Source organism: Camelina sativa, chromosome 7 (assembly GCF_030686135.1).
Source record: "Camelina sativa cultivar CO46 ecotype springtype chromosome 7, ASM3068613v1".
Lineage (NCBI taxonomy): Eukaryota > Viridiplantae > Streptophyta > Magnoliopsida > Brassicales > Brassicaceae > Camelina > Camelina sativa.
The window spans coordinates 9,992,787-10,003,074 of NC_141886.1; the positions used below are offsets into that span (position 1 = coordinate 9,992,787).

At 40.3% G+C, this 10,288-nt stretch overlaps 1 non-coding gene and 2 pseudogenes across 1 annotated transcript; 2 read left to right on the forward strand and 1 right to left on the reverse strand.

The window, feature by feature from the left end:
• Positions 1-3,014: 3,014 nt before the first annotated feature.
• On the forward strand, positions 3,015-3,122 carry LOC147941129 (small nucleolar RNA R71). Its single transcript, XR_015563007.1, has one exon. It is a non-coding gene; the product is annotated as a small nucleolar RNA R71 (small nucleolar RNA).
• Positions 3,123-4,521: 1,399 nt separating this feature from the next.
• On the forward strand, positions 4,522-7,050 carry LOC147941130 (uncharacterized; annotated as a pseudogene).
• A 173-nt stretch (positions 7,051-7,223) lies between these two features.
• On the reverse strand, positions 7,224-7,803 carry LOC104700853 (uncharacterized; annotated as a pseudogene).
• Positions 7,804-10,288: the final 2,485 nt, after the last annotated feature.

A 10,288-nucleotide genomic window follows, 5' to 3' on the forward strand; every position in this document is an offset into this window, starting at 1 on the left:
GTAGAGTTTGCTTACACATGAAGGAAGCTCAGGATCGGCAGAGGAGTTACGCCGATAGGAGGAGGACAAATCTTGAGTTTCAGGTTGGTGACAGAGTGTACCTCAATATGGCCATATTGCGGGGTCCGAACAGGTCATTGACTAAGACTAAGTTGAGTCCGAGGTATATGGGTCCGTTCAGAGTGATTGAGTGTGTTGGACCAGTGGCTTATAGACTGGAGTTATCTGAGGTTATGCGTGCATTCCATAAGGTTTTCCATGTTTCTATGTTGAGGAAGTGTCTCCGTGAGGATGATCGGTTGTTAGTTAAGATTCCTGAGGATCTTCAGCCTAACATGACTTTGGAGGCGAGACCAGTGAGGGTTCTCGAGAGGAGGATCGAGGCACTTCGGAAGAAGAAGATTTCTTTGATGAGAGTCCTTTGGGACTGTGATGGTTTTGAGGAGCAGACTTGGGAGCTTGAGGCGAGGATGAAGGCAAGGTTTAAGAAGTGGTATGAGAAGCAAGCCGCGACATGAGCTTGTCTAGCCTGGTCCCATTTGTAATCCGTGGCTAGAGCGGGAATGGAGTATTCCAGCCCATCTCTCTTGTTTACTTGGTTGCTTGGGGTGGTTGGTTGTGCGACTAAGTAACAAGATAAGGTGGTGCTCGGGGTACAAAGTTTTCGTAAGGTGGGGTTTTTTGGAGGGAGGTTTCCTAAAGTGGAAAGTTTCCAAAAGTGGAAAGTGGTAAAAGTGGAAAGTTTTATGTGCGTTAAAAAAATTTTCTTTTTAGTGGGGGAAGCCGTGGAGTGGCTTGTGTGGCCTTAGTGGCGGATTTTTTAGTCATTGTGTGGCCTTAGTGGCGGTCTTTCGAGATATTGTGTGGCCTTTATGGCGGGTTGTTTAGCCATTGTGTGGCCTATATGGCGGGCTGTTTAGACATTGTGTGGCCTTTGTGGTGGGCTGTTTAGCTAGAGTGTGGCCTCTGTGGCGGGCTGTTTAGCCAGAGTGCCTGTTGTGGCGGTCCTTCGGGACAGATGGTCTTTGTGACGGTCCTTCGGGACGAGTGTCCTTGGTGGCGGTCCTTTTTAGGACATTTGTTTGGCCTTGGTGGCGGTCCTGTTTAGGACATTTTGTTGGCCTTGGTGACGGTCCTGTTTAGGACATTTGTTTGGCCTTGGTGGCGGTCCTGTTTAGGACATTTGTTTGGTCTTTGTGGCGGCCCGTTGGGCAGTGAGATGATCCTTGTGTGGTCATGAGGTATCCCAGTGAGGGGATATGTGGTTGGTAGGGCATCGTGTTGTTTTACGCGAGCCACGGGAAGGAAACTTGGATAGGGATAGGACTCAGACGTGTTCAGAATTGTTTGCTCGCGACTCTTGGGATACTTAGGTTCTCCTAGTACTGCCATATTCTGAGACTTTGTGGCTTAGGAGTATGGTTGGTATATCGACTTCGAATGACGATCTGGGGGCGCGCTGTAGGGTGACAACCCGAGAGACGAGTATTGGATTTTTCCTTATATATATTATGGCATGCGGGCCTTGGCCCGATGAGGAGCCAACATTATGGCATGCAGACTTGGGTCTTATGAGGAGCCAATAAAAACTCAAGGTTTAGGCCTATGAGTAAAGGAAAGTCCAAAATTAAAGAGCAAATAATGCCTTGAGCGTGAGTCTATCGCCTAGAGGTGACCTTTCGTAGCTCGGTCGGAGGAGTGTGGACCGTGGAGACGGTTTCAATGGAGTCCTTGGCTGATGGTTGTTTGAGATTCGAGGACGAATCTATATTGGTGGAAGAGAATTATAACGCCCGCGAACCAAAACTGTGCGTTTTGGGGGAGGGTGTCGATCGACACTAAGGGTGGGTGTCGGTCGACACCACTAATTTCTGGTTCGACCAGATCGAGTTTTTGATCGTTTTGGTCCGGTTTGGTTTAAGGAAAATCATTGAACCGAGGTTTAAAAGGGGGAAAACGACCTAGGGTCTTGTTTTTGTTGTCTTAAGCCGCTTGAGAATGAGAGGAAGAGGAGAAAACAGTTCCTAAAGGTTCTTGAGAGAGTTTGTGAGATTTCAAGGTATTTTTGGTGAGATCTTGCTGTGGGAGTGAAGATCCATGGCCAGGAACGTGTTAGAAGGTTGCTGGGAGTGTAGGATTCGTTACTGTTGGTCCAAATCTTCCTGCAAAGAGATGAGTGCATGACCATGACTAATCTAAGCCATTGATTTCCTTGTTCTTGCTTGTGTGTTGTTGTTTATTTGTTTTCTTGCTGGAGAATGGTTGCTACAGCTTTCTAAGGATGTTTCTGGCTTGGGTTATGAGTATTGGACGAGTTGGTGGAGTTTGGGAGTGAGATTTGACTCTCGACTTCGCAGCGGAATGCAGTTGTAGGTGGAGTGTCGATCGACTCCAAGTGGTGTCGGTCGACACCAGCAAACAGGCATCGATCGACATTGTGGGGTAGTGTTGGTCGACACCAATGCCAGTGTCGGTCGACACTTGGCTAGTGTCGGTCGACACCTCCCTTCCAGCGAGACGATGTTTGTTTTCCTGGTTTGTATGTTTTGTTTGTTGTTTGTTTGGAACATTGGAATCACTGTTGCTTGTGTGTATAGCCCAGTAGATGGGAGGATTGCCTCACTGAGTGTTTATCAAATACTCATGCATCTCAATATGTGTTTGTGGTGCAGGTAAAGGCAAAGTGTGATCGTCGAATCAAGGCGATGAAGAGGAGGATTCTAGGGACTTGATTGTATGTTGTCTGGCATTGCTAGGTTGCTAGAGTTGGGTTTTTAAGAACATTGTTAGGTTGTCGGTTTCATGTTTCTTGATGTTTGATTATTGGATTGTTGTTATGGATATTTATTGGTTATATTATTATTAGATATTTATTGATATTGCTATTTCCGCTGTTGTATGTGGTTGTGGATGGGTGGCTAGTGGGTATGGGACCACTAGTTGTAGTTTATATTATATTTATATTTATTACCTATTAATTAAAAAAAAATGGGTCGGATTGTTTCACTCTTGAAAAGCCATGGTGTGGACAATCCCTCTGATAAGCCTTGAATCTCACCCCAAGCTGCCTTGAAAGCTTCATCTGGTGTTTGCGTGAAAGAGGACAGCTTGACTCTCAGCTCATCAGACATTGCATCATAATAGAAATAGTTCAGGAAAGCCACCTTGATTTGTTGCCAAGATGTCAAAGATCCAGCTGGCAACTGCTTCAACCAATGAGATGCTTTTCCTGCAAGTGAGTATGGAAAAAGCTTGCAGTAGATGTAGTCTTCAGTTAATCCATTAGCTTTGATACTAGTTACAAGGTCTTCAAAGTGCTCAATGTGATCCAAAGGTTTCTCATGGGGCAGGTTATAGAAAGGTCTTTGCCCAACTAGCTGGAAGTAAGCATGCTTAAGCTCAAAATCATTCTTGGGGAATGGAGGAGGAACAATTGCAGAGCAGTTCTCATACATCAAATCAGCAATGTTGAAGTCTGCAATGGTCCTGATCAAGTCTCGGTTGTTCTCCTGTCTTCGAACCGGATTATTAACATGGTTTGCAGCTCCATGCCCGTCTGCAGGAATGGGGTGTCGATCGATACCCTGTTGGTGTCGATCGACACCATCGACAACAGCAGCTTGCTCGTCGCCAACAACAACTTCAACGATAACATTCCCTTCTGCATCAAGCTTTTGGCCCTGCTCATTGCACAAGTGGCCCTCTTGATCTCTCAAAGCACCATCCTCATCACGCATCAGAATTACTGTGTTAAACATCTTCAAGGATTTGGCTGCTTTTCGGTTTTCACGCTCAATTTTTCCCAACTCTTGATTTGTAAGCTTCATAATAGGACCAATCTTGTTGCTCCTTGTGTTAGGTTTATTTGGCATGTACCTGAAACACACAAGAGAAGAAAAACAAAAACGTGTTAGTTGAAAATAAAAAGAAAAATTTAGACAAAATCAAAAACTCAAATCTAATGGTAGATCAAAGAGTTCCCGGCAACAGCGCCAAAATTTGATAAGCTCAAATTAAACCCTAGAGATACTCTCTCAAATTAAGAGATCACTGCAGTACTTAGGGGTTTCTAAAACCTAAAAATACTATTTATATGTCCAAAAACACGTCAGGGACTTGTGTTGCAATTATGGAAAACTTCGGGCAAATTTGTATAACTTCCAAAACTTGGCTTCTCTCGCAAACAAAACAGGGTGTCGACCGACACCAAGGTGGTGCTGATCGGCACCATCACTCTGAATCGAATCCAACTTCTCTTCCTTGATGAATTGCTCCAAAATGATCCAAATCGCTTCAGTTTGCTCCATCCATGCTAAAATCCTAGAAAACCTGTAAAGCCTCAAAAACATCCTAGAGAACAAATCAAAAGACTCTAAAAGACTCCTTATATCATGGTTAAAAAACACATAAACCATGATATATCACCACAGTGGAAAATTTGTAAAGGTTGGTTGCCATGTCTAGTATGATGGTGGTTGTGTTCGGTATATAGAAGCAAAAGCGAGTGAGTTATTTAAACAAATGATGAATCATCTTCCAGTTAGTTTGTATGGTCAACGAGTATGGTATAAGTTGCCTTTTGAAGGACAAGAAGACCGGAAAGCAATGACAAATGGTGATGAAAATTTCAAGAAAATGTGTTTGGCATCAGCTTGGATCAAAAACTTTGATATCTTTGTGGAGCCTTATTGTGATGAAGATGAGGAAGAAGCCAATGAAGAAGAAAGATTTTGTGAAGATGAACAGTTTGAAGAAGAAGTAAGAGTGGAAAGAAATGTGGCTGGTTTTGTTGATTTAGATGATGAGTATGATGAGTATGTGACACCTGTGGAGTCTGGTGGTGAAGATGATGAGACTGATGAGTATGTTAGATATGTCAAAGGTAGTGGTGAGTTGAAGTTTTAGCAAGTGTTTGACAGCTTAGAGGCGTTCAAGAAAGCAATTGTGGATTATGTGTTGAAGACATAAAGAAATATAGAATATGTGCGATGGGATAAGGATAGATCATAACTTAAATGTGCAAGTGGATGTGCACATAAAGGAGAGGATCCAAATGCTGGTGAGGGACAAGAAACCGTAGAGCAAGATCAAAGAGAGACCGCAGATAAAGATCAAGTAGAAACTGCATATAAGGATCAAGGAGAGAATCCAGAAAATGAAGAAGAAGAGATCGAACCCTGTGCATGGCGAATTTATTGTTCTTATGAAACAAAATTGCAGAAGTGGACTGTAAAAGCCTTCAATGATGATCACAGCTGCAATGTTAGTGGTTATAGAAAGATTATTACTAAAGAGGTTATTGCTAGGTTTTTTTTGGATGAACTTTGAGAGAATCCGAAACTGATGCCTAAAACCATTCAAGCGGATATCCAGAAGCATTGGAATTTGTTCGCATCTGGTGACCAATGTAGGAAGGCAAAGGCAAGAGCATTGGAGATGATTCAAGAAGAGCATGATGAGCAATACTCAAGACTCAAAGACTATCGACTTGAGTTATTAGAGTAAGTCACTCCTTCTTTGGTTATTTTGTATATGTCCATCAGTTTGTGCTTTGTTAATTTTTGTGTTTTTCGTTTTTTGTAGTTCTAATATAGGATCAACTGTGGAGGTAGATACATTTGAAGGAGAAGGTGGAGGACTAGATGTCTTCTACAGATGTCAATATTCTCGTCTGCTTGGCTAGGATTAAGAAAACATGGTGTCAATATTCTCGTCCAATATTTGGCATTGATGGTTGCATTCTCAAATACAACACAAAAGGACAGTTGTTGGCTGCCGTTGGACGCGATTCAAATAATCAAATGTATCAACTTGCATGGGTTATTGTGGACAAAGAGAATAAAGACCACTGGAAGTGGTTCATTGGAAAGTTGCAGTCTTATTTGAATATGAGAGATGGTTCTGGCTTTACACTCATTTCAGACAGACATAAGGTAATTACAACATCTATAACTCTCATCTAGTTATTATTTTCTACAGAATAATTATTCTTTGATGATTTCAGGGTTTATTGAATGTTGTTTTTGAGCTATTGCCACAAGTTGAGTGTCGTATGTGTGCAAGACACATATATGCTAACCTAAACAAGAATCATTCACATAGGTCTGACATGAAAGCAAAGTTCTGGAAGGTTGCCAAGAGTTACAACAGCGCACAATATATCACACGCTTGGAGAAGTTGAAGATGTATGACATGAATGTCTACGAATTAGTGATGCAGAAGAATCCCAAAAACTGTAGTCTTGCCTATTTCAAGCCAACATCCTCTTGTGATGATGTAAGTAACAACATCAATGAGTTATTTAACAATGCCATTAAAGTTACAAGAGAGTTGCCATTGGTGGAAATGCTTGAAACTATCAGGAGAAGAGCAATGGTGCACATAGATATTAGAAGGAAAAAGGCAAATAATCACAAAGGTCAATATAGTATAAAGGCGATGGAGAGGGTGAAACTAGAGCAGAGGAAGATATTAAACTGTACAGCCATTCCTGCTGGTCCAGGTGAGTATGAGGTTAAGGAGAAGAAATCATCGTATAAGCTTCACATGGCCATGCGTTCTTGCACATGCTGGAAGTGGGAGATGTCAGGCATTTCTTGTCTGCATGATTTTAAGGTGATTTCAATCAAGAAACTCAAGGTAGAGGACTATATATCTTCTTGGTATTTGACTTCTAGGTGGAGGAATAAGTACAATGCACATATAGATGCAGTTAGAGGAACAAACCTTTGGCCTAAGTATGGTCAGACTGAGATACAACCACCACCAAGCTGGTAACTCAAGGTAGAAGCAGTGTCCCTAAAAGAATCAAGGAGAGGAATGAGTCACCACAAAAGAAGGGAAAAGAGCTTAAAGTTACCAGAGAATGGAGGATCATCCATTGTGGAAGATGTGGTGAGGCTGGCCATAACACAAGGGGCTGCAAGCAAAGTGGACCTTTGGATTATAGACATTCAAAAAAGTCTAAAGTGGTTGGAACAACAAGGTGTGCATCGGATCAAGTCAGCCATCTCAAAGTCAAGTTATTGATTGAATTCGCAGGTTATTAAGAAAAACGTCTCTGGGATGAATGAGTGTTTGGGATATTTTACGAACATTTAAGTTAATGTTTTGGTTCAAGTAATATTGGTCTATGTAAGAACCTTTAAGTTCATGTTTTGGTCTGGTGTAATAACCTTTAAGTTCATGTTTTGGTCTGTGTAAGAACCTTTACATCATGTTTTGGTTCCAGTATTTTGAACTAATCTCATTTCTTAAATATTGTCTCAAACACAAACACAACACCTTGCACATCTACCATGACATACATATTACAATACAAACACATAAACAAGAACCATCAACACAACACACACAACAATGTTCTTCAACCCACGCAATTCCATCTTGCATCCTTGAACCTATTTCTCAAAACCCTTAGCTCTTTCTCAAATCCGCAGACCACAGCTTCACATGAGTCTCCATTGCAAGAGTTTCCATTTCTGATTCGCATACTTGTAAACATTTTCTTAAGGTCCATGAAGCTTCTTCAAGATCATCAATTCTCAGAATCATATCTTCAATCTCTTCAAACCATTGATTCATCTGTCCACTTGAACAAGTGATCACGACTTTTCCGCAACATAATTAAAGAATATATTAAAATTTCTAGCTTAACTACCCAATAATACAACCATTACCTCATTTGCAAATGGACATGCATTAAAAAGTGTCCCTGGATTTTTCACAGTCTTTGATGTTCTCAAGAATGCATTCTCTCCACATCTACGTTTCCTCGGAATTCCTCTTCCTCTTTCACCCATTTTAGCTACAACTCCTTCGCTCCTCGATCTCTCAGTGTTTCTCTTTGTTTTAGTCTCTCAATTTTTCGATTTCTTTTCTGAAGGAAGGAAGAAGACGAACCCTAAATCGAAAAAACCCCCAATTCTTTAAACGACGTCGTTTAAGTTTAGTCTGTGTAAGAACGTGTGTTAGGTGCTAAAACGAAGTTGTTTTAATGATTACATGTAGTCCTAGTCATCATCTGTTGCACAATAATACCGTCTCACGATTTGGGGATTTCATCCGGATTTATATGATTGATATGGGATATTCAAATCTAACTAGAGTTTATGGGGGCACAAACATAATGGAAAGTTTCAGAAATGCATGGGATAAAGTAAATTCGAGGGAGAATGGACCGTTTTTCCACATGTCATCATATACCTGACATTTAATTATTTATTATAATTTATCATTAGAATTTAATATCGAAGATAAAGTTAAATTCACGCCATACCTATGGTTTCTTTTTATAATTAAATATTCTCGCTGCATGTTATTTTTGTCACACACTACTAGTTTGGTGTCTACTACGTTGTGCATGCATGTCTTACGTCAGAAATGCCTCTCTTGTTCTATACTTATCTTATATAACGTAAGATTACGTCAGGAATATATTGGTATAATTTAATATAAAAAATTAAAAAATTTTATTGCTAATTTTTTTACCATATCTTTAAAAGTTGTGAAATTTTGAGACAAAACCGCTTTGATGTGATCCTCCCAAGAAATCGACGCTCTAAGGTAGGTAGGATGATAAGGCGTGAGATAAACTCAAAAATCCTTATGCCCCAAACTCTCTTAAAACAAACCAAACAAAGCAAGGCGGTGGAACTTTAGATAGAAGCTTCGCGGAGACAGATGACAAGGCGTGAGACGAATCCCGAAAATCCTTGTGCCCTAGACTCTCTTGTAACAACTCTTCAATCCTCAGCTAATGAATGGCAACGTCAAGTGCGGCGGAATCACTTGATATACCGAAAACTCTTTGATGTAACCCACCAAGGAGAAAAAACAAGTTCTAAAAAGAACAAAGGAGTTAACCACTCTCAAATAAAAGATAAAAATTTTTTTGATTGAATTTTTTCTCAAATGAGGTTACATGTGTTTATATAGGGATAGAAAACTTGGTCACAAATCCAAGTATTGATTATTCTTGAAACTAAAAACATTAAAGATACTAAGTTGAATGACGACTCAAATCTTGGTGCATGTTTCCAAAGTGACTCTTGATGCATGTATCTCTTATTTTCGTCACTCTTCTTTGACCACAAAATAAAGTGATTATTTTGGGCTTTTTTGGGCTTGTATTAGGCTCAAAGTAGGCTGGACTTGATAGATATCATCCCCAATAGAAATTTCCATGCTTTCTTTGGCCATAAGTTCTTTAATTGACCCATTAAGTGTTTCCTTGATCTTCTCTCTCTTTGACTCCTTGATCCAAGTTGCTGATGAGAAACAACATGGACTATATGATTTCTTCACCATGGTCTTAGTAGAAACAGCTCATGGTTGCCAAACATAATTCTGGAAGCTCCTAACCCAATTAGACCTAAAACTCTTCATGTGAAGAACTAGATTGACCTCCTTTGGCAAATGAAGCGTAACTTTGTGATTTGTTGGCCAAATCTTGTTTTCTTGAACTTTTTGGAAACATACGAGATCCATTGACATCCTCCAACTGATTTCGTGTCGAAATTGATGCTGAGTTGGTATGTGAACACGATCTTTGGCTCAGACGCGAAACTGGAACTGGGATAGATCCACTGACTTGAAAACTTCATATCTTCGACATATGAACTTATCTTAATGTGATTCCAAATCTCCATGGTTCCGGAATGAATCAACATTCCAGAACAGTTTGGTTCATAGCTTGAATCCGCCATTGAATGCTCGTAGGTCCAAATCGCGTAGCCATGAGTTCACCTGATTTGTAAAATAAATAACTCCTTCATCCGAACTCTGATTGGACTGATTCCACTTCGAGATATGCTCTAAATGGGGTAAGAATGTATCCCAAATAGTTGTTTGGCTGGAAGAATTGATCTTCGACTTCGTTTGTGTTGAACTAGACTCAAGAGTCATCTTGGATTGTTTCATGATCATATCATACAAGAGGTTGGATGAAGTTGGACTTCATTTTGCATACTGCTTTGTCTTCTCCTCAATGTTTATTCTAGCTTTCTCATGGATCTGTTTGACAAGGTCAGCTTTCTTTTTTTATTCTAGCTTTCATTGATCTTCGACTTCGTTTTGCATACTGCTTTGTCTTCTCCTCAATGTTTATTCTAGCTTTCTCATGGATCTGTTTGACAAGGTCAGCTTTCTTTTTCCCATACAAGCTAACTCCTTCACTCAAAGGTAGAGGAGTTAGATCCAATGGAGATAAAGGATTAAAGCCATAAACAATTTGGAACGGAGAAAACTTAGTTGAAGAATGAAGTGATTGATTGTATGCAAACTCAA